General features: G+C 51.5%; 2 protein-coding genes across 3 annotated transcripts in view; one reads left to right on the top strand and one right to left on the bottom strand.

The window, feature by feature from the left end:
- The window catches only part of LOC147709815 (uncharacterized), a 1100435-nt gene that overhangs the window by 707995 nt on the left and 365395 nt on the right, over positions 1–27045 (bottom strand). The window lies entirely within an intron of this gene.
- Positions 15721–27045, top strand: part of LOC147709816 (uncharacterized) — a 117739-nt gene continuing 106414 nt past the window's right edge. For both annotated transcript variants that reach the window (XM_086928272.1, XM_086928271.1), the window contains exon 1: positions 15721–15832. The gene's annotated coding sequence lies outside the window, so the exon portion shown is untranslated. The remainder of the gene's footprint in view (positions 15833–27045) is intronic.

Below are 27045 nucleotides of genomic sequence, written 5' to 3'. Positions count from 1 at the left end.
CTATCTATCTATCTATCTATCTATCTATCTATCTATCTATCTATCTATCTATCTATCTATCTATCTATCTATCTATCTATCTATCTATCTATCCATCTAGCTATCTAGCTATCTAGCTATCTATCTATCTAGCTATCTATCACTCTCACTCTATCTATCACCCTCACTCTATCTATCTATCTATCTATCTATCTATCTATCTATCTATCTATCTATCTATCTATCTATCTATCTATCTATCTATCTATCTATCTATCTATCTATCTATCTATCTATCTATCTATCTATCTATCTATCTATCTATCACTCTCACTCTATCTATCACCCTCACTCTATCTATCTATCTATCTATCTATCTATCTATCTATCTATCTATCTATCTATCTATCTATCTATCTATCTATCTATCTATCTATCTATCTATCTATCTATCTATCTATCTATCTATCTATCTATCTATCTATCTATCTATCTATCTATCTATCTATCTATCTATCTATCTATCTATCTATCTATCTATTTATCTATCTATCTATCTATCTATCTATCTATCTATCTATCTATCTATCTATCTATCTATCTATCTATCTATCTCCCTCACTCTATCTATCGCCCTCACTCTATCTATCTTATGCTGTACTCCACCACCTGGTCTTCTAAAAGTACAGCCTTGCCACCTGACATGACTTCTCCAAAAGGTGCCAGGATACCGGAATCCTGCAATGATCTATCATTTCCAATGTTGCCTTCAGAGGTTTCTGGGAGAGGGGATCTTTGAAGTGGATGCAATTTGTTTTTATAGCTGACCTTCTCCACAGTGTCAGAAATGAGGAAAAATTAAATGCAGGGGTGTAGGTTGTCAGCTGGTCGCCATGCCTGCTTCCAGCAGGCAGGTCATAGCTGCTGAGTCCACCAGTGGTGCCAGTCAGCAGGTATTATAGACTGCATGGCCATACAATGGGGGTTTCAGGCCAGTGGTGGATTAGATATTTGTATAGCCGTGCTGTCCCTGTGGTCCTGTCTTTTGTTGTGCTCTGCCTGTTTAGCAGAACACAGCACCACTGTTTGTACTCATTTTATCGACCTTAGAAGGCTGAAAAGCTATGTAAACTCATGTGGAATCAAACAAGTAAACATGTGAGTATACAAAAGCAAACACAGATCCTTGGAGTAGGCACATTAGCTCCTTGGGCCACCAGTGTAAAACATAACTGTTACCATACCACATGTCCCAGTAAGATAACGGTGTTCCGACAGTGTAGTGACACACACCGTAGAGTGTTTTGCTGCTACCGCCGTTCGTCTCTGCAATATTGATGATTAAACAACAGCAGGGGAAGGGCCTGCTGGGGACAAAGATGGCAGGTTCTGTTGCTGCTGAGGGCGGGCTCCCTGTTTTCTAGGCGTGCCTGTCTTCAGAGCAGCCTGTGACCGAAAAGGGGGCTCTCTGTAAGCTCACTGACTCCTAGCAGTCACTGCAAACCATCCTGGCCTGATAAACATGTCAACCTTGCTGACCTCTGATTCTCTCCAAACCCACTGACCACTCTGCTGTGACACCTGACACACACTGCAGCCCTAACTCACTCAGTAAACCATACATTCCACACACACTACAGCCCTAACTTACTCAGTAAACCACATACATTCGACACCCACTGCAGCCCTAACTTACTCAGTAAACCACATACATTCGAGACACACTGCAGCCCTAATTTACTCAGCAAACCACATAGATTCGAGACACACTGCAGCCCTAATTCACTCAGCAAACCACAAACATTCGACACACACTGCAGCCCTAATTTACTCAGCAAACCACATAGATTCGAGACACACTGCAGCCCTAATTTACTCAGCAAACCACATAGATTCGAGACACACTGCAGCCCTAATTCACTCAGCAAACCACAAACATTCGACACACACTGCAGCCCTAATTTACTCAGCAAACCACATAGATTCGAGACACACTGCAGCCCTAATTTACTCAGCAAACCACATACATCGAGACACACTGCAGCTCTATTTTACTCAGCAAACCACATACATTCGACACACACTGCAGCCCTAATTTACTCAGCAAACCACATACATCGAGACACACTGCAGCCCTATTTTACTCAGAAAACCACATACATTCGAGACACACTGCAGCCCTAACTTACTCAGCAAACCACATACATTCGACACACACTGCAGCTCTAACTTGCTCAGCAAACCACATACATCGAGACACACTGCAGCCCTATTTTACTCAGAAAACCACATACATTCGAGACACACTGCAGCCCTAACTTACTCAGCAAACCACATACATTCGACACACACTGCAGCTCTAACTTGCTCAGCAAACCACATACATCGACACACACTGCAGCCCTAACTTACTCAGTAAACCACACACCTTTGACACACACTGCAGCTCTAACTTACTCAGCAAACCACATACATTTGACACACACTGCAGCTCTAACTTACTCAGCAAACCACATACATTTGACACACACTGCAGCTCTAACTTACTCCGCAAACCACATACATTTGACACACACTGCAGCTCTAACTTGCTCAGCAAACCACATACATCGAGACACACTGCAGCCCTAATTTACTCAGCAAACCACATACATTTGACACACACTGCAGCTCTAACTTGCTCAGCAAACCACATACATCGAGACACACTGCAGCTCTATTTTACTCAGCAAACCACATACATCGAGACACACTGCAGCCCTAATTTACTCAGCAAACCACATACATTTGACACACACTGCAGCTCTAACTTACGCAGCAAACCACATACATTTGACACACACTGCAGCTCTAACTTGCTCAGCAAACCACATACATCGAGACACACTGCAGCTCTATTTTACTCAGCAAACCACATACATCGAGACACACTGCAGCCCTAATTTACTCAGCAAACCACATACATTTGACACACACTGCAGCTCTAACTTACTCAGCAAACCACATACATTTGACACACACTGCAGCTCTATTTTACTCAGCAAACCACATACATTCGACACACACTGCAGCCCTAACCTACTCAGCAAACCACATACATTCGAGACACACTGCAGCCCTAATTTTCTCAGCAAACCACATACATTCGAGACACACTGCAGCCCTAATTTACTCAGCAAACCACATACATTCGAGACACACTGCAGCCCTAATTTACTCAGCAAACCACATACATTCGAGACACACTGCAGCCCTAATTTACTCAGCAAACCACATACATTCGAGACACACTGCAGCCCTAATTTACTCAGCAAACCACATACATTCAACAGACTCTGCAAACCAGCTAACCCACAAAACATTCTGCAAATCTCACCAACCGAAAAAACAATTCAACCCTCCTTGTGCACACAATATATTGCAAGCATGCACAACACACACGGTGTAAAACAACAAAAGCAGTAAAATGTATTTCTAATGCCAGAAATAAAGACCTACTCGAAAGCCCTAGTGTAGTAATGAGGGCAAGAAGGAAAATGTCTTAGCTAAAATAAAGTGCAGTGCTCTAAATGGCCAGTGTTTCATATATCTTGGGCTGTGATGTGCTTGAGACTGAATCTCCGATCTGCACCAGGAGGATGGGACAATCTCTGGGTGCGCTGGGCTTGCTGGAGCAGTGGTCTAAGAACTGCAAATAAGTAAACTACAACCTACAGGTTCTCGACCTTCGGCTGTGTGTCTGTATGTGTTTTGATGGAGTCTTTGCATTTGCAAGTACAGTAGACACTTAAAAATACACACGCCTGCCTATGAAAGTGCAAAATTAATGTCAACCACTCAGGCATTGGATATTGCATCTTATTGCTACCATTTTAATTTCAATTTTAAGCCTCCAACTCCTCAAGGGCAGTCTCGAATCTCACCAGTTTGCCTTGTAACAAAATGACTATTCCCCCTCCTAAGATGCTTGTGAAACTTTGGCCTCCTTTATCTAAATGATCGAGGTCATTCATGACTGTATTTTCCATCTTATATCATCCTGTCCCATGCAGAATCATTACGAGCCTTCATCCCTCGTATCCCAGTTCTCCCAAGGATTGGGGAAGAGGAGATATCTTCCTTGCTTACCACCTGAAAGGCAGTCTCTCCAGATGATGTCTGTCCAGTCCGGACTTTTAAAATCTTTATCTGCGGTTGTTACACCTGCTTTCTAACTTCATCCTTCTAAGGAAGAGAGTTACGACTTGAAAAGGATGTTAGTCCTTCACAAGAAATAAGTCACAACATTCTCTGTGCTGGGAACCAAGTGCCCGATTGTAGCACTTGACTCTGTCCGGCTCATGAAGCAGAGCAGTGCAAGGCCTATTCGGGAGGTGGTGTGGGCTAGTACCCCCAGCTTGCTAGTACGTGACAACCACACTCAATAAGTCATTGTCCAGTCAGTGCTTTATCTCATAAATATTACTTTATTGCAAACACACTATTACATACTATGCATCATTTACTCTTACATTAGTATTAACGTTTTCATGATGCAAAGTTCTCTATACATGTTGGTACACCCAAGATTCGTTGTAGTAGAGTATGGTACTCATTTAGAGTTTGGCAGGTGGCCCACCAGACCACTATGCCAGCGAGGTTAGGCACCTCTCCCCTGGTAGAATAGAGCCTGCCACACCTGGGAGCCCCACCAGGCAGGCAGAAATGTTTGTGCTGTAAGTGGAGCTGCCATTACCCTTGCCAAATGGGCACCATGTTTACTGCACCTTCTCAGCAGAGCGTTTTTTTTTTAAAGAGTATATTATCAATGGCTTTGACATACTGGGAATTCCCTGCGACATGTTGTGACAAAGTGTGAGAAAGCTGGTGGATGAGGTAATGAAGGGGGCCAAAGGTCACAAGTGGAAATCATGGCAAGAGAGACTCCTGCCTGAGTTCCTTGGAGGGCTGTACATTAAGTGCCATAAATGTGGTAATAGTAGTATCTGTTATTTACAGTACTTAGAATCGGCAGAACTGTAGCAGACAGCGTTCAATAAAAACATTGTATTACTCTGTGATGCAGGAACAATCATAAACTCTCACTTGGCCTGTTCCATTATCTGAAGAAAATATGGAGGCCTAAAGGCGATTGGATTTTCAGGGAGCGCTACACAAAGAAAACACACCTGAGGTGGGCCAATTTCAAATGGCAGCATGGGAGGTGAGTGCAATGGAATGAAGGGGATCTCTTCAGCTGCACACCTGGGGCAGCGCACTGGGAAACAAAGGAGGGGGGTGTTGTGCCCTGGCCTTCTAGTGGCCACCAGAGGCCTGGGTGATTGGTGGCCTTGCGCAGGGGCTGGCAGCGCCGCAGCAGGAAGGAGGCACCGACACTGTAGTGCTGTCGGAAGAGACGTGCTCGAGCGCGCGCACCCCTTTTATTGGGCCCCGCAGGCCACGCCTGGCCTGCGGATGTGTGGGTGCCTGTGCGTGGTAAGCTAGACCGCTAACAGCCACTACATCCCTCCCCAACTTGCAATTGTTTTTTTTTTTTTTCAAACAGATAATGAGATAAACAGATTCAGTCTTACAACATGTCATATAGGAGCGCCTGGGTACTTGCGTGTCCATTGGTGTTGTGCTCAAGGCACCAGCTGGCAGGCATAGTCTTTCAGCATTTGGCTCGGTGGGGGGTTAGGCCTCAGATTGTATTTTCGGGCGTTGCCCCTGCCACCTTCATTTGTCTGGAAAGTGTCTCTGATGGCAGCCGCCGGTGTTTGGGGCGCTGCCGCGGAGTTACTTTCTTCTACTTGATCTTCCGGGACGTTGACGTTGTCTCCGCTGATTGTCGCCGTTCCGTTGGGTCGGATCTCCTCTCCTGCAGCTTCTGGTCGCTGACTGGACTCCTGCGGGAGCGCCTTGAACCACGAAGTGTTCCGTGATACTTCCTCTTCTCCTCTTTTGGCGGTGACCATGGTACCCTTAGTAGATGTGACGGTCCACGGGCATGGTTCGTAACAGGTTTGGAAGTTCCCACCTGGACGTCTGTTCCGAATGATCACCCGGGTCCCCGGGCTGAGACTCCTCGGCTGGGCCCTCCTGTACTTGCTAGCACGTTGGTTCTCTTGTTGCCTCCGTGACTGGGTCTCCTCCGTGTCGGCCGGGGGTGGCGCCCATCCTGGCGCGGTTGGGTGGAGGTCTCTCCGTGGTCCTTGGAACATCAGGGTCCACGGGCTCCTTTGTGTGGCGCAGTGGGGTGTGCCCCTGTACTCTCTTAGGAACTCGTGCAGTCTTTGCTCGGGATCGGCTTGTTCCACCAGAGCGATTCGGAATACTTTATTGAGGGTCCGCATAAACCTCTCCACGTCTCCGTTTGCTTGTGGCCACTGAGGTGTAATGCGGCGGTGCCGAATTCCCCTGGTCGTAAGGAACGTGGCGAATTCTGCCCCTTGGAACGGCGGCCCATTGTCGCTTCGGACCTCCGACGGGTAACCGAACATGGAGAAGATCTTTTCTAGCGCCGGTCCCACATGAGCAAAAGCCGTGGAGATAACTCTCTCCACCACTGGATATTTGGAGTAAGAGTCAATGGCTACCAGTGTATGTCCTTCTCCCGAAAAACTTCCAAAGTCTATACTGATTTTGGTCCAGGGGGAGGTACAGGCCTCTTCGGTGATTATTGGCACGGGTCTCTCCAGATCACTTGTCAGCTGGCAGGCCATGCATCCTCGTACGTACTCTTCCACCCTGGGCTCTAAGTCTGGAAACCATACCTTTTCCCTCATGCGCGCCTTCATTTTCGTCGATCCTTGATGTCCTCCGTGGGCTAATTGTATCGCCCAGTGTCTCAGACTGTGGGGTATGACTAGTCGTGAGCCCCTCAGTAGCACTCCGTCATCCGTGGTGCTCAACTCATGTCGGATCCGCCAGAATCTTGTGAGTGATTCCTTGTCCTCCGCGACCCAGGATGTGGGCGGGCGTAGGTATTCTGTCCACGATCCGTCTTGTACTGCCTGAGTCGTTCTCCGGTACACATGGTCGTCTGCCGCGGCTTCTTTTATTTCGTCAATGGTCATGCTGACCGGGCACGACGCGAGGGCTACCCACTGAGCATACTCCTCACGGTCATCCTCCGTCGATTCAGGTTCTTGTCGAGAGGGGTGGCGTGACAGATAGTCCGCGGGATTCTTGGCTCCCGGGCGGTAGGTGACTTCCATCTCGTAGGATTGTAGTTGTATCACCCATCGTTCAATGCGAGGTGGGGGGTGTGGAGCAGTCCCTTTGAAAAGGGACACTAGTGGTTGGTGGTCTGTTACCATTACGAATGGGTGGCCATGTAAGTAGAGGTGGAAGTGGCCGCAGGCCCACTTGATGGCGAGCGCCTCCCTCTCGATTTGGGCATATCTGGTCTCCGTCGGGGTAAGGGCCTTGCTGGCAAACGCTAGCGCTGTCCACTGGCCGGGCTCATGTTCTTGGCTCAGGACCGCGCCGAGCCCCACCGGGCTAGCGTCCACAATCACCTCTGTACTACGCTTCTTGGGGTCGAAGTATGACAGTGTGGCTTTCTCCAAAAGCGCGTCTTTGATCCCCCGGAATGCCTCTTCTTCCTTCGGGCCCCACTGCCACGAGACAGTCTTCGTTAGTGCACGTAGTGGTTCACTTCTGGTGGCCAGACCCGGTATGAACCGGCCACAGTATGTGGCCATACCAAGGAAACTCCTCACCTCCGTCGAGGACTTTGGCGCGAGGGCATCTTTGATGGCTTTGGATTTCTTCGGATCAATCTGAATGCCCTCCTGATTGAATACGTAGCCAAAGAATTCTATCGAGGGCTGAAAGAATTGGCATTTCTCTTTGTGGAGTGTGGCTCCATGGACGCTGAGTCTTTTCAGGACGTCTCTCAGGTGCTTGTGGTGTTCTGATGCTGTGGCAGAATGTATCAGGATGTCATCGCTGACGTTGATGACCCCAGGTAGCCCTGAGAGGAGTTCACGGATGGTGTTTTGGAACACCTCCGCCGCTGACGAAATGCCGAAGTTTAGTCGTTTGTAACGCCAGAGTCCCAGGTGAGTGCTAAAGGTGGTGATGAAGCGACTCTCCTCCGCTAGGGGCAGTTGATGGTATCCGGCGTTCAGATCTATCTTCAAGAACCACTTCGACCCATTTACATCAGCGACGATGTCATCCATGGTTGGGGTCAGATGTCTCTCTCTCCGGATGGCGGCGTTCAGTAGTCGCATGTCGATGCACAGGCGGATAGCGCCTGGTTGTTTAGGTTTTTCTACGATCACCATGGGGGATACCCATGGGGTGGGCCCCGTGACTTTCTCGATGACCCCGAGAGCTTCTCGTTTCTCCAGTTCCTTTTCCACCAGTGGGCGTAGATGGAAGGGTACTCGGCGGTGCCGCAAGGCGGTGGGAGTGACTGATTTATCTATGTGCAATTTGATAGGCTCGCATTTGATGCAGCCTAGGCCCTGGAACAGTTCGGGAAATCGCGGCAAAAGTTCATCCACCTGGTGTGATCTTATCCGGTTAGCGAAAGCGATGAGCTTCAAGTCCTCTGCGGTGTGACTGCTGATCAAGGTATCGGCTTCACGGTTGATGATGTGGATTGTCGCCATTACCCGTGTCTCATCGGCCTGGATGGGTATTGTTATTTTTCCCTTTAAGGGCAGGGGAGTGTCCGCTCCATAAGCAAAAATCCTGGTCTTGGACGGTAATATTTCAGGCCGTGGGCGTAGTCTGTTGAATTGTTGCAAACCCATTACGTTTACAGTAGCGCCAGTGTCAATTATGGCCTTAACTTCGTTTCCCGCCATTTGCACAATGCATGTGGGCTGTGGCCGTCGTCGCTGTTTTAGCTCTCGTGCGAACGACACGATGTACGCTTCCTCATCCTCCGACTCTGAGTCATCGTACACCGTGGGAAGGTGTTTCTCTGTCCTGGCTGGTGTTGCTTCTTCCAACGACAGTTGACGGACGGCTTTTGTGGGCGCCCGTGGCCTCCGGAATGGTTTTGACGTGTTCCTTTTGCGGCACACCGAGGCAAAATGATTTGGTATCCCGCAGTTCGCGCAGGTTTTACCTTGAGCCGGGCAGTCTTTTGCCCCATGAGGTTCATGTCCACAATACCCACATCGCGCCCGCGGTGGGTCTCTCCGTTATTCCCTTTGCGGTGGTCCCCGTGGTTGGGGTCGTACAGCATCTGCCCGCTCCACTTTGATGGTCTCCGCCTTGACTTGTGGTAGGTGTAGTGCCTGTTCCATGGCAGAAGCCCTGACACTCGAGAGTTCATGAGATCTAGCAAGAATTAAGATGTCTTCTAGCGTTATGCCTGGCTTGCGGAGGATCGCCCCTCTCAGCGTTTTATCCCGGCATCCCTGGATGATCTGTCGTCTTATGGCCTTTGGTTGGTCTTCATTGGTGGAGCTGGCCAGCTCCCTAACACGGGTATGGAATTGGTCCATCGTCTCACCTTCCCTTTGGCGCGCTTGGCCCAGTTTGAAGACCTCAAAGTCTACGTTCAGTTGGGGGTCAAAATGGCCGTTCAGAGCGGCGACCGCTGCGTCATAGTCATCTCCTGTGTTAGGCAGGTGTTTGAACAACCTGAAGATTTCATCACCCGCGTAGTGTAGCAGAAGTGACTGCTTCACCGTCTTGTCTGTTTCTCTCGTGACGATGAAGTAGTTTTCCAACCTTTCTAGCCATATTTTCCATCTCGGGGAGGCCGTAGACGGGTCCGCCGCCTCGCTGAATGGTGGCAGTACCCCTGTCGCAGCATGCTGGAATGGGATGGTGACGACCGGCACCGGCGCGTCTTCCTCCGTCATGGTGGTGGTGCCACAGGGTGTCAACAACGAGTCACTTTTCCCTCCCCGCGCAAGCTCTGCGACGTCGCGTGGCTCACCTCAGCGTCGTTGCAGTGGTTGAAGGCCTCGGGGCGCCTCGCGACAAGCAGGCTGCAGGGTGCGTTCCTCCCCAGGCAACGATGATCCTGAAGACGCACACGGACGTGGCGAGTTGGCCCCAAGGCTGCCCAGCCGCCGGCCACAGTGGGGCACCCAGGAGAGTGGCGGGCACGTCCTCCGCTGGAGTCCTCCGTTCCCAGGCACTGGGGAAATCTCTGGAAGTCTCTCCCTAGCAGACAGAGACCTCTCACGCGCAATGCGTGAGGAAAAGCAGGGTGTCGGGCCGATCCGCGGCTCACGCGCAATGCGTGGGAAATAGCAGGTAGTCGCGGAAGGCAGGCCGGCTCAGCACCCGTTGAAGCCGCTTGATGCCCCTCGATGCAGGGGGGGTCCTCCGACCCAGGCGGTCCCCACACAGTGGTCCAGGGGGTTTGAGGGGCCCTAAGCCAAGGCCCAGACAGGTGGACAGGCCCCAGCTCGGCCAAGTGCAGAGAGCCGTGGATGCGCGGTAGGCACAGCGAGTCAGAGCGGACCAGCTCCGAGGTGGCACGAGCGTGCGAGCGAGGGTTGGGCCCCCTCCCTTCGTCGCCAGTTTTGTGCCCTGGCCTTCTAGTGGCCACCTGAGGCCTGGGTGATTGGTGGCCTTGCGCAGGGGCTGGCAGCGCCGCAGCAGGAAGGAGGCACCGACACTGTAGTGCTGTCGGAAGTGACGTGCTCGAGCGCGCGCACCCCTTTTATTGAGCCCCGCAGGACACGCCTGGCCTGCGGATGTGTGGGTGCGTGTGCGTGGTAAGCTAGACCGCTAACAGCCACTACAGGGGGGGGGAGCGCACTGTGAAACAAAGGCAGGGGGGGGGGCAGCGCACTGTGAAACAAAGGCAAGGGGACCGGAAAGGCGAGCTGTATCTGCAAGCAGTGAATGGGCGCCTTTCTTAGGCGGCGGGGGAGCTTGAAAAACAATCCCTCGCTCCCCGCAGCCTCCTCGCCTTTGTGCGGGCCTCTCCTGGGAGCCTCGGCCGGGCCCTGTGGCTGCCGGAGCCAGGGCAAGGCAGGGGCTCTCCCTGGTGAAATGTTGCAAATGTACTGTAATGATTGAAGGTATGGGCCCTGGGCCCTCATGGTAGGCGCAGCAAGGATGACACAGACACCAGGAATGAGTGGTAGAGAAGGTCCTGAGCACGTGCGCTCAGCCTCTTTTATTGGCAGCGTCATGTGACACCATGACGTCTGTGGTGGGTGGGTGTAGATTGTATTACATTGCATAGAAACACTAGAACGTGTCCACGCTAAGACACCACATCACTCCCCCTTTTACTCTATGAAAAGACTCAACCTCCGAGTCTACATTTTTTAGAAAATAACATATCTCAGGATGCAGTGAAGTGTTCAGTTCCGCCAAGCTGTTCAATCCGCCGCTGCTTGGAATTGGGCAGATGGCGTTCAGTTTGTTTAGGGGAACAACTGGCCGCTTTGGCCTGGTTGGTGGTGCTGATGGAAACAGTCTGCAAGCCTTGGGGAGCCCCGTTGTACTCACAATCTTTCTGTTGCTGACCTCCGCGGTGACGGGTGCGGTTGGAGTTCTTGTAGTTCGCCGTGGAATGATGGTTGGCCTTGGGCTCACTGTGGGGACCCACTGCGCACAGACTTACTTCTTCACTCTTAACTGTGGTAACAGCCAAGTGGATTTATTCCTTCCTTACTTAACTGTGGCAACGGCCACGTGGATTACTTCCTTCTATTATTAACTGTGGCAACGGCCACGGGGATATACTTCTTTCTGTTCTTAATTGTGGCAACGGCCACGTGGATATCCTTCCTTGCTCTCAAGCCGTGGCAGACGTGCCACACAGCTCTCTCCTCTTCTTCCTTTCTTTTCACTGTGGCTATGTGCCACGCAGATCTCTCCTTTTCTTCCTTACTGTTGATGGTGGCAGACGTGCCACACATCTCTCTCCTCTTCTTCCTTTCTTTTCGCAGTGGCAGACGTGCCACACAGCTCTCTCCTCTTCTTCCTTTCTTTTCGCAGTGGCAGACGTGCCACGCAGATCTCTCCTCTTCTTCCTTTCTTTTCGCAGTGGCAGACGTGCCACGCAGATCTCTCCTCTTCTTCCTTTCTTTTCACGGTGGCAGACGTGCCACTCGGATCTCTCCATTTCTCCCTTCCTGTTTCGCGACATCACTCGGTCCGATCTTGCATCTTCTCTCCTGACCTGGCTCCTCCATGCAGGGCGCGCCCGCTGCATGTGTGATCCTGGTTTGTCCCCGACTGGAACACTTCCTCCTTCTTCCTCAGCTTCCTGAGTTGGCGTCGCGAACCCTCTTCACTAGATTCTTGTAGGTGACGTTCGTGGGATGGTGTTGGAGACCTTGACTAGGTCGAACGTCCTGGACCATTTGGCGGTCCGCTCCTGCTGATGTTTTGGCAGGTTTCTTTGGTCGTCCATCGGACTTTCTGATGTAGGTTTAGAGAACCCATCACGGGTCATACTTGGTACGCGATCTTTCTGTGGATCGGCTTCTGGGGGTGCCACGCTTAGTGGTCTTCTTCGGTAACTCTTCTGCACTGTGGCGTTACCTGTGCCCTTCTTCCATCTCGTGGGGGCTGTGCCTTGCCACGTGGCGCGTTATCTGTGCCCGTTCTTTTCAAGGCTCTCGGACACTTGTTGCGTGTCGTCAGTACTTGCAGCTTTGGCTGGCGTCTTTTCTTGCTGCTTTGGCTGACGTCCAGTACTTTGCTGCTTTGGACCGTCGGGTACTTGCTGCTTTGGATGTCGTCAGAAGTTTGCTGCTTCGGACCGTTGGCGGGAGTAGTTGATGCTGCGGTGATCTCCTGTGGTCACTAGAAGTCACTGCTCTCTCCGTCTTCTGATCTCGGCAGTCTTATTCCCTGATCGTTCCTCCAGTGCTTGGCAGTCGTTTTCTCCAGACGTTTTGTCCTTGCTTGGATGCTTGGTGAGGCGTTGGTGCCTCTTCCCACGTCACTCTGGAAGTGGCATCTGCCGACTCCTTGCTGGTGCGTGTTCTTGTCTTCTCTTCCTTGTCTTCTGCGCGGAGCGCGCTTTCTGGATTGCGGCGTTGAGATGCTTTCCCTTGGGGCACTACTCCGTCTGTTGCCGCTAGATGGTGCTAACTTCTTTTGCGTTGAGCAGTGCTTGTTTCTGTGCTGAAAGATGTTGGTGCAGTAATACTTTTGGCCACAGGGTGGCAGTGTTGCTGGATCTTTTGAACAGCCTGTCTTGTCTTTCCCGGGATGTGCACTCTACTGCTTCAGTGCACCGGGGGTTGAAGCTGCTGCTGAAAATGGGTGAGTGATTTTCCCTTGCTTATAAGTGTTGCAGCAAATGTACCTAATTGAAAATGTGCTGACGTCAGGCTTACATTGTAAACGCACTGTGTATGTCCCTTTCTCGTGTTGTGCAGGCATTGATGCTGGGGGCTAATTTGGCTGTTTTTGTGGGTGCACTGGTGTGTTCTCTTGTTTAAGTGTCCCGGTGGTGCTGGTGACTCTTTGGCGGTGTTGATCGCGCTGCTGGCACTCTGCTCCTCACCCAGAGCACACAGGGAGGGGGCACCCCTTTTTGACGGCGGCGCTGGCCGCGTGCAGACGGTCACTCACCCCCACTTCCCTGCACTCTGCTCCTCACACGGAGCACACGAGGAGGGGGGGCGCCTTCAGATCTTGGCGGCGCTGGCCGCCTGCCGATGCTTGCTTCTTCCTCGCTCTCTCTCCCCCCCGTCCGCAGCCGCCTCGGCAGTGCTCACGCGGGCGGGGGAGAAGTTGCTTTCTCCGGTGGGGGATCTCGTCGCTCCGGTCACTCCTCCTCGGCGAGGAACGCGCTAGGCAGGCCGCGGTTGGGCCCCGTCGGCTCTGTTTTTTTTTAAAGTGCTTGGTCCGCTGGCCCCACTGTCGCCGGTCTCCCGCCGCTGCAGCTTCTACAGGCACACGCTGCGCGGCGGAGACCTGCCTTGCTTCTCGCAGGTCACGGGTGGGCTCCGCTGGCTCTGCAGTCACTGTCCCCCGCTAGGCGCTACCGGCGGGCCGCGGGTGGGCTCCGCTGGCGCTGCTTCGTCTCTTCTTCGCTGGGGGTGCCGCCGGCAGGTCGAGGGTGGGCTCCGCTGGCGCTGCTGTGTCTTCCCTCGGTGGGGGTGCCGCCGGCCGGTCGCGGGTGGGCTCCGCTGGCCTGGACCACGTCGCGAGGGGGGTCGGGAGGCGGTTAGCTACTCCGCTCCCTCCCCCTCGTTGGTTTAGTTTGCTGTCGGGTCCGGCCGCCTTCCCTTCGCGCCGTGGCTACTCAGGGCCCCGCCGCTTCCTTTACACACGCGGCGGGGGCAAGGGAGGACTCGGGCAGGCCGCGGGTAGGCTCCGCTGGTCCTGCTTATTTATTGGCACAGTTACTGTTGGGCACTTCACCCCCCAGGGGCTCACCTTCGGCCGGCAGGCCAGATGCTGCGTCGCGGTCGTGGCGGGTGGACTCCGCCCGGTCCGTGCACCACTCTGGTGGGGTTATTGCCATGCGGCCGTCTCAGGTGGGCTCTGGGCGGTCCGCTCATTCCTCGAGGCACATGTTGGTGGCGGCCGTCGCGGGTGGCTTCAGTCGGCTAGCCGGTCGCCTCTTGGTGGCTGCTGGGCTCCGACGTGCACCGGCTTCTCGGCTCGCTGTGCCTTGCTGCAGGGGGTGCCCTTCAGGCAGGCACTATCTCCCCCTTTTTCCTCAGTGATTGGTAGTGGCACGCGTGGGTTGCACTACCGACCTCGTCGCCATTGTAATGATTGAAGGTATGGGCCCTGGGCCCTCATGGTAGGCGCAGCAAGGATGACACAGACACCAGGAATGAGTGGTAGAGAAGGTCCTTAGCACGTGCGCTCAGCCTCTTTTATTGGCAGCGTCATGTGACACCATGACGTCTGTGGTGGGTGGGTGTAGATTGTATTACATTGCATAGAAACACTAGAACGTGTCCACGCTAAGACACCACATGTACATTTGCAATTTTTTCTGTTTGTATCCTTTATGTAACGCATGTAAACCTAAATCGTTATGTTTCTCAACAGGTTCTTATGTAAAGCGCTCTGACACCTTCGGGTAAATTTCGCGCTATATAAAATCGCATAAATAAATAAAAATAAATAAATAAAGGAGTAGTGTTCGCCACTGGATCTTGAACGCGCATGCGTGCAATCACACGCATGCGCAGTAAACGGGCAGAAGAGAAGGGAGCCTAAAATACATGTAGCCAAGACATGGGGTTTCCACGCATGTGTGGAAACGCGGGGGGTGTAAGGACAGATGGGGTGGGTCTATTGATAGTACACCGGCCCGCACCCCAGCTACAGCACCGCCTCGGACACCAACTGCGCATGCTCAGATAGTGAGACTCTTCATGGCCTCGGCTTGGTCACCGACTGCGCGTGCGCAGATAGGGAGAGAGGAAACTAGTTATTACAACCCGACCGCGCATGTGCAGATCATGACACAAGCACAAGATCATGACACCCGACTGCACACGCATAGATAGGCAGGCATAAGACGTGGATATCCGACTGCGCATGCGTAAATACTGAAACACTGATACAAGACAGTGACATTTGATTGCGCATGCTCAATTGTTAGGCTCTGCACACTGTGAATGTTGTGATATCGCGACATAGGTAGAAGATAGTGATGTTGACCTGCCCACGCTCAGATACAAAGATGACCCGATGAACTACGCATGCTCAGATGTGGGTCTACCTCCTCGAGCTGCGCATGCTCAGTCATTGTGCATTGTGAACTCCGAACTGCGCATGCTCAGTCCTTGTTCTTAGTGAATTCCGAGCTACGCATGGGCTGTCATAATTCCGCGTGAACTCCGACCTGCGCATGCTCAGTGGAATGGCTCTGGCTCCCCGGCGGCACAGCGCTTCGAAGGCTGTTCAAACGCGGGCAGGCGCTGCAGAGCTGCCGAGGACACACACTCAGGTGGGATGACGTCAGTATAAGTGGAGGGGGGCACAGGGGGAGAGATGTGCGTGGCCATCACGTGTCTGCATAGAAGTGTGTGTGGTGGGTGGGGGCAGGCCCCCTCCTCATTCAGCGGTTGGGCGCCTCTGTTCGATGCTGAATCTGCAGCAGCTCCGCCCTCACAGAAGCCTCGGGAAGGGCTGTGGGGCATCAGCTGCTGCATTACATAAGAATGGAAATCAAATCTGCTCTGGTTTGCATCCAAGATGCAGAACATGGTGGGGCTGGTCATGCTAAAATGATCCACGGCTACTGACTTTGGCATTGGTAACAAGGTTCGAGTCTCGGCGCCGCCGGCTCAAAATCCTGTGATTCTGGGCAAATCAGTTCCATCTCCATGTGCCCAACAAAAAAATGAATATGTCCTTGTAATGTAACTGGTCGGGTTTGCACCATATAAATATCTGCAAAAGAAAGCATGAGCTGGGCGAAAAGTCCCAGTGTGTTTGGAACACTGGCTGAATAGCATCACTCAACATCCTGTGGTCCAGGGCAAATCACTTAATCGCCCCGTGCCTAACAAAAATGAATGTTTTCTCATGTAACGCAACTGGCGCTCGTGTGAAGAGCTCCGATACCTGATTTCAGGTCAAGTTTGTGCAACATAAAACTTTGAGAAAGAAATAAGGCCGTGCCTAAAACCTCCTTCACTCTGGGGTCTCCTGAAAAAGCCAACCGAATCTCCACCGTGAGCGCCCTGGCACAGTAGTTTGGGGGACCCTGAGAAATTTCAATAAAAGTTCTCACGTCTTTTGATAGGTGAAATCTAAGTTGGTACTTGGCTGCAGGGTCAGTGGTGACGCATCCTCCGACACCTCAACAGCTTGGCAGCTCAGCGACTGGAGTCTGAATGAGTCCGTAATTACTTTATTATTTAGTAATCGTCAAGTCGGCTGCAATCATTTTGGCGGGGGTAAATTTACAGCTGAGCTACAAGTACAGCGGCGGTCCGGGTTGCTGCGAGGTGCCTCCAGCAGGGTTGCGAGCGGTGCCATCATTCAATTTGCAGTGCCACCCGCAAACCAGCCAGCCCGTAGACACAGCTTCCTCAAAACTCCCCGCTGGATGTGGCGTCCCCCGTGGCACCGGCATGTAGAAGACAACCTGACTGGCCCGGCTGTCTAGTCATTGGACACTACCTCGGATCATGATGTCAGGCTGTCTAGTCATTGGACACTACATCGGATCATGGTGTCAGGCTGTCTAGTCATTGGACACTACCTCGGATCATGATGTCAGGCTGTCAGTCAGAGTCATGCTGCAGGGGAATCATCACGATAATGAATTGTGATCCATTTGTAGCACTAGTGCAGTTGAGTGACTTGTGAGCCTGCCAGCACTGCTTTACCGCACACTGCAAGCCAAGAGCCTATGGGAGCACAGCGCACGACACTGGCGGTGCTCTGCCACACTTGGCGCTGTCAGTGACAGCTGAGACACAAGTAACAACAGATTTCAGTGCAGAAATGCGGATTACCACACTGAAATGCATTAGTGTAACACCTGATGTATGGTACTTGGCTGCACTGTATGTGGAAAAACTAAAAAATATATCAAACATGCCTCGAAGGGACAGCAGCAGAATCTCCAGTGAGCTGATGTGAAATATCACCCTAGTGAGAATGGTGTTCGAACGTACACATTCACTCAATCTTCCACCTATGCATTCCTGGTAGGAGCTAAACACCTCTTCTAGACCTATGACTGTAACCTAGATGTCACTGATGCCTTAACCATTCATGTTTTGTGAGCGATGAAATTACAGGATGCCTGTGGGTTCCACTGGTGGGATTGAGTCACCCAAAACAAAAAGAACTAAAGGAGAAAATAACGTGGCGGAGGCTGCATACTCACAGCAGAGACCTGCTGTTACGATATGCATAAACTGGGCTGAGGATTACCCCATGGTGCCCCATAAGGAAACTGAAATCTCACGCTGTCGTGCTTGTGTTGGCCCCAAAATGTGCAGGGGCACCACCGACGTGTTTCAGAAGTGTTGTGGGGGGCCTTCGGAGGTGGCAGCAAATTCTCAGATGTTTTGAGAAATTGATGCCTCTTAAAGTCTCCTGGGGCCTTGTGCCCAGGATCCCAGGAGAGGGTTACCATGATTGTAAGCACTCCTTGAGATTGTGCATTTGTGCTCATGCTCTAGAGTGTGGATATCTCTTGTAGTTGGTCCCAAGACCAACCGGGTCTGGTGGCTCAGTGTACTAAAGCAGCCACTGCAGGGGCCTGTGTTCGACCTCATGTTCACAAGTTCAAATCCCGGCGGGTCAACTCAGCCTTTCATCCATCTGAGGTCGATAAAATGAGAACCATTGAGTTGGGTAACAATAAACATCTGTTATTCAGCGCCAAGACACCTACGGGTAGTTATGCACTTTACAAATACACCTGTTATGTTATGACTGCAGTGACATTTTAATTTTTTTTGATTTTTAAGATTTTCATTTTAAAAGTTGTCACCGGTATACCCAGCTTTACGCCCACAACCCTAAGGCTGGCAGCTTGTTAATGTGTAGCATTCTACACAGCTTCTTAGCCCACATCCCAAAGGCAGGGCAGCTTCACAATTAAGAATCGTTGCTCCCATCTTTCGTGTCAGGAGCGTACTCTGTGCACCAGTGATAGGAAATATTACACACATTTTATAACAAACAAAGAGATGTCAACTCTGCCTGCCACTATCAGTACTCCCACTTCGTTCTTCAGCCTATGACCATGGAGTCCACCAGTCTGCGAATTGCCATAGGCAGTGCTTTGGAATATCCCAATAGTGCCACGGCCGGGCCGATGGGAACCTCCGAACCCACTATTGCGCTTAATTCACAAAATACCTTTCCCCAGAATCGAGCCACTCCTGTGCAGTTCCACGCCAAGTGCAGGAAATCTGCTTCCAGGAGAGTGACATCGATCACACTTCGCCTCCTCTCTCAGCTCGTATCTGTGCAGCCTTTCCGATGTATAATACACTCTGTTGTTACAGCAATAGGATAACATGGCGTTGTCTATCGTCACATCCAGATCGCGCTCTCAGGCCAGTCTCGCCTTCGTATGCTGGTTTGCTCTGTGGGACATTGCCAACTTATAAATATTGGAAACAAGTTTCCGAGGGGATTTGGTTTTATTGAGGTACGTCAGTTCCCGCACCTCCGGGGGTTCGTCCATGTCATCCCCTAATTGTTGAGGCAGTGCCATGCGCACTCTGTGAAACTGGATACGTTGCAACATTGTTGGGGCTTCCACTGTGGCAGAGATCTCGTCCCACGTCTTTGCAATACTACCCAAGAACAAGTCACTGGCTTTATGTATAGCTAACACTTGCAATGCTTGTGTGACCCCCCCACCTCTACAGGGGGCTAGCCAGACCATCCATTGTATTGGCATTTTTGGGGAGTATAATAATGCCCCCGCTTGCTGCTGTAATAGCCAATGCCACACGTGCCTTGTTGCGTTGAGAGAATCAAGTATCCCTGTTCTACGATCTACTGGTTCCAAGATAACAGTTGCTAGTGGGAGAGGGTAGCGAATAACCTCTCAAGCCGGAGGTATGGAACGTCTTCCGCTCCATGTATCCAATTGTGCGCCTGCGCTCCCTCTGCGGCTCTGTAGTAGAGCTCCAAATCAGGCGCTACAAGCCCTCCCAAGTGGTACGGAAGGGTAAGCACACGCCATTGCACCCGCACCTGCCTGCCTGCCCAAGCCAGTCGTATTAATGATTTGTTAAGTCTGACGAAAAAGGAGCATGGCAACACTATCGGGATGTTTACAAACAGAAATAAGAACCTGGGCAACACTACCTTCTTCATGATCGAGACCCTGCCTATGAGAGACAGCGGCAGGCCGATCCAGGTTTCGACGTCGTCCTCTAGTTTGGCTACCGCCGTACCATAATTCTCACAGAACACTATGTCCTAATCAGTGTCTAACCTAATGCCTAGGTATCTCACAGACGATTCTAAAAAGGGGGGTCGTGATGAACAGAGTGTCTGAATTAAGCAGACCACTCTTACCCAGTCCAAAGATCAGGGCTTGATCCATCACCGTTATTTATCTCACTGCACCATCCCAGCTCAGAACCTGGCTATATGCAAATCAGTCTGTCCCTGGCCCAGTGCATCATGGGAACAGGGCAGACTAAACTACCAAGCCAATTCTTCACCAGAAAGGAGACAAGCTACCGGGGACCGGTTTCTGGCATTTCAGCCGTCTTCGGCCCGGCTTGCTTGAATCCTGATGGTGCAGTGAGAAAGGGACTCATGTCTGAGTATACCCTGCCACACCTATAGTGGCCAAAAACGATTCTGAAAAGGGGGGTGGTGATGAACAGAGTGTCTGAATTAAGCAGACCACTCTCACCCAGTCCAAAGATCAGGGCTTGATCCATCACCGTTATTTATCTCACTGCACCATCCCAGCTCAGAACCTGGCTATATGCAAATCAGTCTGTCCCTGGCCCAGTGCATCATGGGAACAGGGCAGACTAAACTACCATGCCAATTCTTCACCAGAAAGGAGACAAGCTACCGGGGACCGGTTTCTGGCATTTCAGCCGTCTTCGGCCCGGCTTGCTTGAATCCTGATGGTGCAGTGAGAAAGGGACTCATGTCTGAGTATACCCTGCCACACCTATAGTGGCCACAAACGATTCTGAAAAGGGGGGTAGTGATGAACAGAGTGTCTGAATTAAGCAGATCACTCTTACCCAGTCCAAAGATCAGGGCTTGATCCATCACCGTTATTTATGTCACTGCACCATCCCAGCTCAGAACCTGGCTATATGCAAATCAGTCTGTCCCTGGCCCAGTGCATCATGGGAACAGGGCAGACTAAACTACCAAGCCAATTCTTCACCAGAAAGGAGACAAGCTACCGGGGACCGGTTTCTGGCATTTCAGCCGTCTTCGGCCCGGCTTGCTTGAATCCTGATGGTGCAGTGAGAAAGGGACTCATGTCTGAGTATACCCTGCCACACCTATAGTGGCCAAAAACGATTCTGAAAAGGGGGGTGGTGATGAACAGAGTGTCTGAATTAAGCAGACCACTCTTACCCAGTCCAAAGATCAGGGCTTGATCCATCACCAGGGTCAGGGCCAGGGTCAGACTAATTTGCATATAGCCAAGTTCTGAGCTGGGATGGTGCAGTGAGCTAAAAAACGGTGATGGATCAAGCCCTGATCTTTGGACTGGGTAAGAGTGGTCTGCTTAATTCAGACACTCTGTTCATCACCACCCCCTTTTCTGAATCATTATTGTCCACCATAAGCGTGGAAGGGTATACTCAGATGTGAGTCCCTAGCCCATTGCACCATCAGGATTCAAGCAAGCCGGGCCGAAGACGGCTGAAATGCCAGAAACCGGTCCCCGGTAGCTTGTTTCCTTCCCAGTATAAGAATTGGCTTGGTAGTTTGGTCTGCCATGTTCACATGATGCACTGGGCCAGGGTCAGACTAATTTGCATATAGCCAAGTTCTGAGCTGGGATGGTGCAGTGAGCTAAAAGACGGTGATGGATCAAGCTCTGATCTTTGGACTGGGTAAGAGTGGTCTGCTTAATTCAGACACTCTGTTCATCACCACCCCCTTTTCTGAATCATAGGTATCTCACAGAGTCATCAGTCCATTGTAGAGGGTATTCCATCTCGAATTGTGTAGTGGCTATGGTGAGCGGAAAGGCTATTGATTTAGACCAATTGACCTTTAACCCCGACAATGCTCCAAAGTGTACCATCTCTCTGAGGACCGGGGACAAATTACTTTCTGGATCCCTCACATATAGCAATGTGTCGTCCGCATACGTAGAGATTACAATGCTATAGGTCGGAAATTGAACACCTCTATGACTGTGATATTCACGTAACGCACATGCCAGAGGTTCAGCGACTAAGGCGTACAGCGTCGGCGACAAGTCCCTCTGGAGATAGGGTTGGTTCCTGTAACCAGATTCCCCAGCCGTATTCGGGCTGATGGTGCATTATACAACACTCCTATCAATTGCAAAAAACGGGACCTAGTCCCATTCTTGTCGGCACTTGCTGCATAAAAGGCCACTCCGCAGAGTTGAAAGCCTTCTCCATATCAAAGAATATCGCAATGGCGTTCGTGTCCCCTCGGACATGCTGCATAGTGCTGAATACCGTCCGTAAGTTGTAGGTAAGGTTCCTGTCTGGGTTAAACCCTGCCTGTTCCGGTGCAGCCAGCTCCGGGGCTAGCAGGGCCAGGCGGTTGGCCAGTACTTTGGCGAACAACTTGGTGTCTACATTTAGCAGAGACAGCGGCCGATAAGAGCCGCACTCCTCTAGGGGCTTACCCGGCTTCGGAATAACCACTAGTATTGCTTCTCTCATGGTTTGCGGCATCATACCTGTCACAGAAAGGTCGTCGAACAACGTAGTTATATGGGGGAGCAGTATGTCAATGAAAGCCTTGTAAAAACCGACCGTAAGACCATCCGTCCCTGGGGAGCTGGCCGACCGCATCACCGCAAGTTCTTCCATGATCTCATCCCTTTCGATGGGGAGCATGAGGAACTCTCTATGTGTATCGGAGAGGAAGGGCAACTTAATGTGGTCCAGATAATCTAAAATTTTGTCATCCATTTTTGACGAGCGGGATGCGTACAGCTCCGAATAGTATTGTTTGAACCTTTGTGCAATGTCCCCTTCTTCCGTAAGATCGCCCCCTTCCGAGCAGACTGCAGTTATCAAAGTTTTACTGCGTCTAGCTTTTAACATATTGTCTAGCACCGATCCCGGCCTGTCACCCTCCCCATTCATGCATGCCGTGGGATATTTCCCCGTATGCTTCACTTTGCTATCCGCCGCTTCCTGATACTCCTTCAGCAAGCTCTTCATTGCATATGCTACCTCCTCTTCGTTCCCTGCTAACTGTCGTGCCTCCAGATCCCCTATTTCACGTTCCAAGGTCGTTAACCTCTGTCGAATGGAGCAGAGAACCCCCAAATGTTTAGTCATGGCCACCCCCCTAATGTACACCTTGAAAGCTTCCCTCACCATCTGGGAACAATCCACAGAGCCAATATTTGTGGCGAAGTATGCGTCAATAGCTTCCGCCATCTCTTCTTTAAAGACTGGATCCAGAAGCGAATAGGGTGGGAATCGCCACGTAAACGGTGGTATTGTTTTCTTGGGTATGGACAAAACCAATAAAAGCAGAGAATGGTCAGACAAAGTGCGCAGCAAGACCTGACAAGCGCGAATCCCATACACGAGAGACGACGACGCAAGCCAATAATCTATACGTGTGTGTAGGTTATGGTATGCAGAGTAATGTGTGTAGCCACCTTCATGTGGGTGCATCTCTCTCCACATGTCCATCAGATCCTTGCTAATCATGATGCTTTCAGTAGTCCTGGCCGCCGCTACTGGCCGTCTCACTGGGCCTCCCGATCTATCTATCTCAGGGTTCCTAACTAGGTTGAAGTCGCCACTCCAAAGAATTGGTATCCTCCCATTTCCCCCATCGTGTTAGCCATAGTTGTAAAGAACTCTGGGCAGTCAAAGTTTGGGCCATAGATATTCACTATGAGCAATTCCAATCCCTTACCTTTAATGTGGAGATCACGAATCAACCCTCCGTGTCCGCCTTCACCTGTTGTATTGTGTAGTCAGAGCGGGGATTAACCCATGTCATAACCCCTCTAGCATGATTTGAGAAGCCCGATGCATTATTGTTACCCGAAATTCCCTTGTTGCGCATCATTGTACTGTGTAACGGTAGGTGTGTCTCTTGGAGTAAAGCCACATCAATATCATGCCTATTTAGGTAACTCAGCACCCTGCGGAGTTTACGGTGGTCATTAAGGCCTCTGACGTTCCACGATAGTGCCCTAAGGGAATCAGTCGCTCTTGGGGTAATAGTTCCGCTAGTCGTGGCCATCCTCCCTGCTAAATGTCACTACGTGTCCTATCGTAAGTGGTGTACCAGTGTTGTGTGCAGCGTACATCAATTCAATTGCCATCTCTAACATCAAAAACAACATTACCCCCACCCAGCCCAACCCTCCCCCCCCCCTCCCATGGCAGACCACCCACAACTTGGTCGCGCGACATCCCTTGCAACTTCCCCCCCTTCACCCCACTTCCCCCCTCAAACTTAGTTAACTGTGGAGGCGTTTACACTCGCAGGCAGAGGTCGCTTTTTATACTCTTAACTGCCAAACACAGGTATTGTCTCAATCCGACCTCCGCCCACCGCTTTATAGCGCCTGCAGCTCGCAACATAGGCTTCCCACTGCCGTTTGTGGCCTGTCGATGTCATACCTCTGACCCTCACCAGTGGCGCACATTCAAAATTACTACCCTAAGATTGTGTTGCAGCTAAGGTATGATCCCTGAGTTAATCTCTTAAAGCACTGCACTAAATCTCAGCGGGCGCTCCCAGCGCAATTACATAGATAATAAAGGCCACCATCACCAGACTACTGTCACCAACATGTTCAATACCAACATATTTCCCTGTGCCCCCCTCCCCCGCCCCCATAATACTTATCAGCGCCGTGTGAATCAATGAGTCTCAGTCATGCTCTTCCAAAAAACCACCAGTTGCCTCGTCCAGAAGTGTCATTCCGGGCTCCGTCTGTGTTCTTTGGACCAGTCTCTCATGGCCTTCTGGAGAGCCTTCGGGTCAGTAAATATGTGAGAGTGCCCCTTTTTGTTTACCCGGAGTTTGGCTGGGTACAGCATGGCGTAGTCCAGGCCCAGGTCCCGCAGCTGTTTTTTCATGGGTGCAAATTGTCTCCGTGCCTCCTGCACTCATGCGGTAAAATCCGGAAAAAGTTATATAGACGATCCCTCATATGTTAGCTCTTGCTTGTCCCTCGCCGTCTGCAAAGCAGCATCTCTGTCTCAGTAGTTCAACTGCTTCACTATTATCGGGTACGGCGGGGCTCCTGGCACCAGTTGGGGCCCTAAGGAACGGTGTGCTCTCTCCACCACAAACATGTTGGAGAATACCTCTGCCCCCAGAAGGCTCATCAACAGCTTCTCCACGAATTTTTCCATGTTTCCAGTTTGTGCCGATTCCGGCAGCCCCGTGATCCTTAGATTGCAGCGTCTCGAGCGGGCTTCCAAATCCTCTGCTTTATCTTGTAATACCCGTATGACCCTCCCAAGCTGTATATGGGCAGTATCTAGCATGGTTTGTGCGTCCTCCACTTCTGTGAGTCTCAGTTCAGACATGTCTAACCTCTCAGCATGTTTGTCCAGCCTTTTTCCCATTCTGTCCATCCGATATGAGAGGGTGTCGATTTTGGTGCCCAGCGAGGTGATACCGCTCTGTAGGCCTTTTTCCTTGGATAGCAGCATGCTCCGGATATATGGTTCGTCCTCAGTATGAGCAGGAGTCCTAGGGGCTTCTCCTGCCTCAGTGTCCTGTGACTTAGAGCATTTTTGCACAAACATAAGCTTGGATTGCATCCTATCCATCCGTCCCATGACCTTTTCCAAGTATGTGAATCATAGTAGGGCTGTCTACGATGTTCCCTCAGAGGACAGATCAGCAGCAGACCTGATTGACGACCGCAACAACTGCAGGCACCGGTTTCGCCGCAATCCCGTATCGGATAGAAGCGGCCCGCTGCACCAGCTCATTATCTTGCATCCAGCTTGGGGGACTATGTATGTTGGGGACTATGTATGTCGCTGCTTAGGCGTCCACCAGTTCCCAGATCCCAACGTCGCCGGTGACCGTCCTATTGCACTAACTCTAGTGCCTTCTTGCCCCAGGGTTTCTCGCAGGTGCCTGCCCCTAAGCAACCTCCCAGTCACACTCCTTACTGCGTTCTTGGCTCTTCTTGGCTCTGCACTATTGGACGTATTAGTGGTAGGCCTGCAGGATTGTACAGCTGTGGCTTCTTTCTAGCCGGTGCTGCAACAGTGTTCCCACTGGGGACCAGCTGAGCCTGCCGTACTCTCTCGCTGAAAGTTTTGTTTTGCGCCTCAGCACTGACTTTCCTCCCTGAAGGGCGATGCGGGCCACGGTTATAGACCCCATCTTGTTGCCTCCTTTCCCAGCACTGAGTAGCCGCCTGCGGCCAATTGGCAGTCCCCCGCCACCGCGGAGGGCCGTTAAGCTTTGCGTCTTCCGGTCTCTGTCCCCTCAGTGTCAGTGCCTCTCTGGGGATGGCATCACCCAGTAAGGCTACATGCAGCCCTATCTTCTTAAGCAGTGCCCTGTCCTCAGCGCAAGTCAGGTGGCTGCTGCAGCAGCTCTATTCTTCTCATACCCCAGCCCAGGGCACTCTTTGGGAAGCAAGTCGCTATCCGCAATCTGCTGTTGCACGCGTGTATACCGTTACCCGCCTCACGCTGTAATTAGCTGTAAGGGAAGCCACTAGGTAGTGCCCTCGTGATGACTGCCCTCTGTGTACCTTCATTTGTCTATTCTGCTCTCATGCAGCTTGATTGTCTCCGCACCGCAGCCTTCTCCTGTGCTCTCGACGGCCGGGAGTGTTGTGCCAGTCACTGCGGGGGTCGGAGCTCGGGGCACAGGATACCAGTCACTTTTTCCGTTCTGCCGCGCACGCTCACTGGCGTTGCTCTGCCCGCACTGAGAGGGAGCCTGGAGATCAGCGGCCTGGAGGTCCCCCAGTAGCTCAACTTTCCACTGCGCTTCCTCCCGGGGCACTATTCTGCGCCTCCGATGCCCCGGCAGCACCGCACACGTCGTTGCGGGCGTCGGAGCACTGTGTCCAGGTACCAGTCTCTGCGGACTACCGTCGCACACTCGCAGACGTTGCTTCGCCCCGCACTGCAACTGAGGCTGGGGATCGGCGGCCCAGCGGATCTTCAAGCAAGCCCGGCCGTATCACGGTGGGCACTGGGGCGGGGGAGCACGGGAACCGCTGATCACTCTGCGGCTGTGTTCCGCCTTCTGCTTGAATTTAGCTATGTAATAGCAGCGAGCTGCCGGATTAATGAAGGATAGAGGTCCGGTGTTGCGGCGCTCAAGACTCGGGCAGCCATTCCAGTCTCGAGCAAGCTCTGCCCCCTAACGGCAGTGACATTTTAACACAAGTAAAACAAAGATTCAGACACATGGTTTAAATTGAGATGCTTTATTGATAATGTTGGTGATGAACAAATGCAATGAATTTCATTATATTGAGTGCATTACACGTGGTTACTATTCCTATTGGTTTTAATGGTTGAA

This window comes from Lissotriton vulgaris, chromosome 6, assembly GCF_964263255.1.
Source record: "Lissotriton vulgaris chromosome 6, aLisVul1.2, whole genome shotgun sequence".
NCBI lineage: Eukaryota > Metazoa > Chordata > Amphibia > Caudata > Salamandridae > Lissotriton > Lissotriton vulgaris.
The sequence above is the reverse complement of the archived record's forward strand: the minus strand, read 5'-3'. Positions and strand labels throughout refer to the sequence as shown.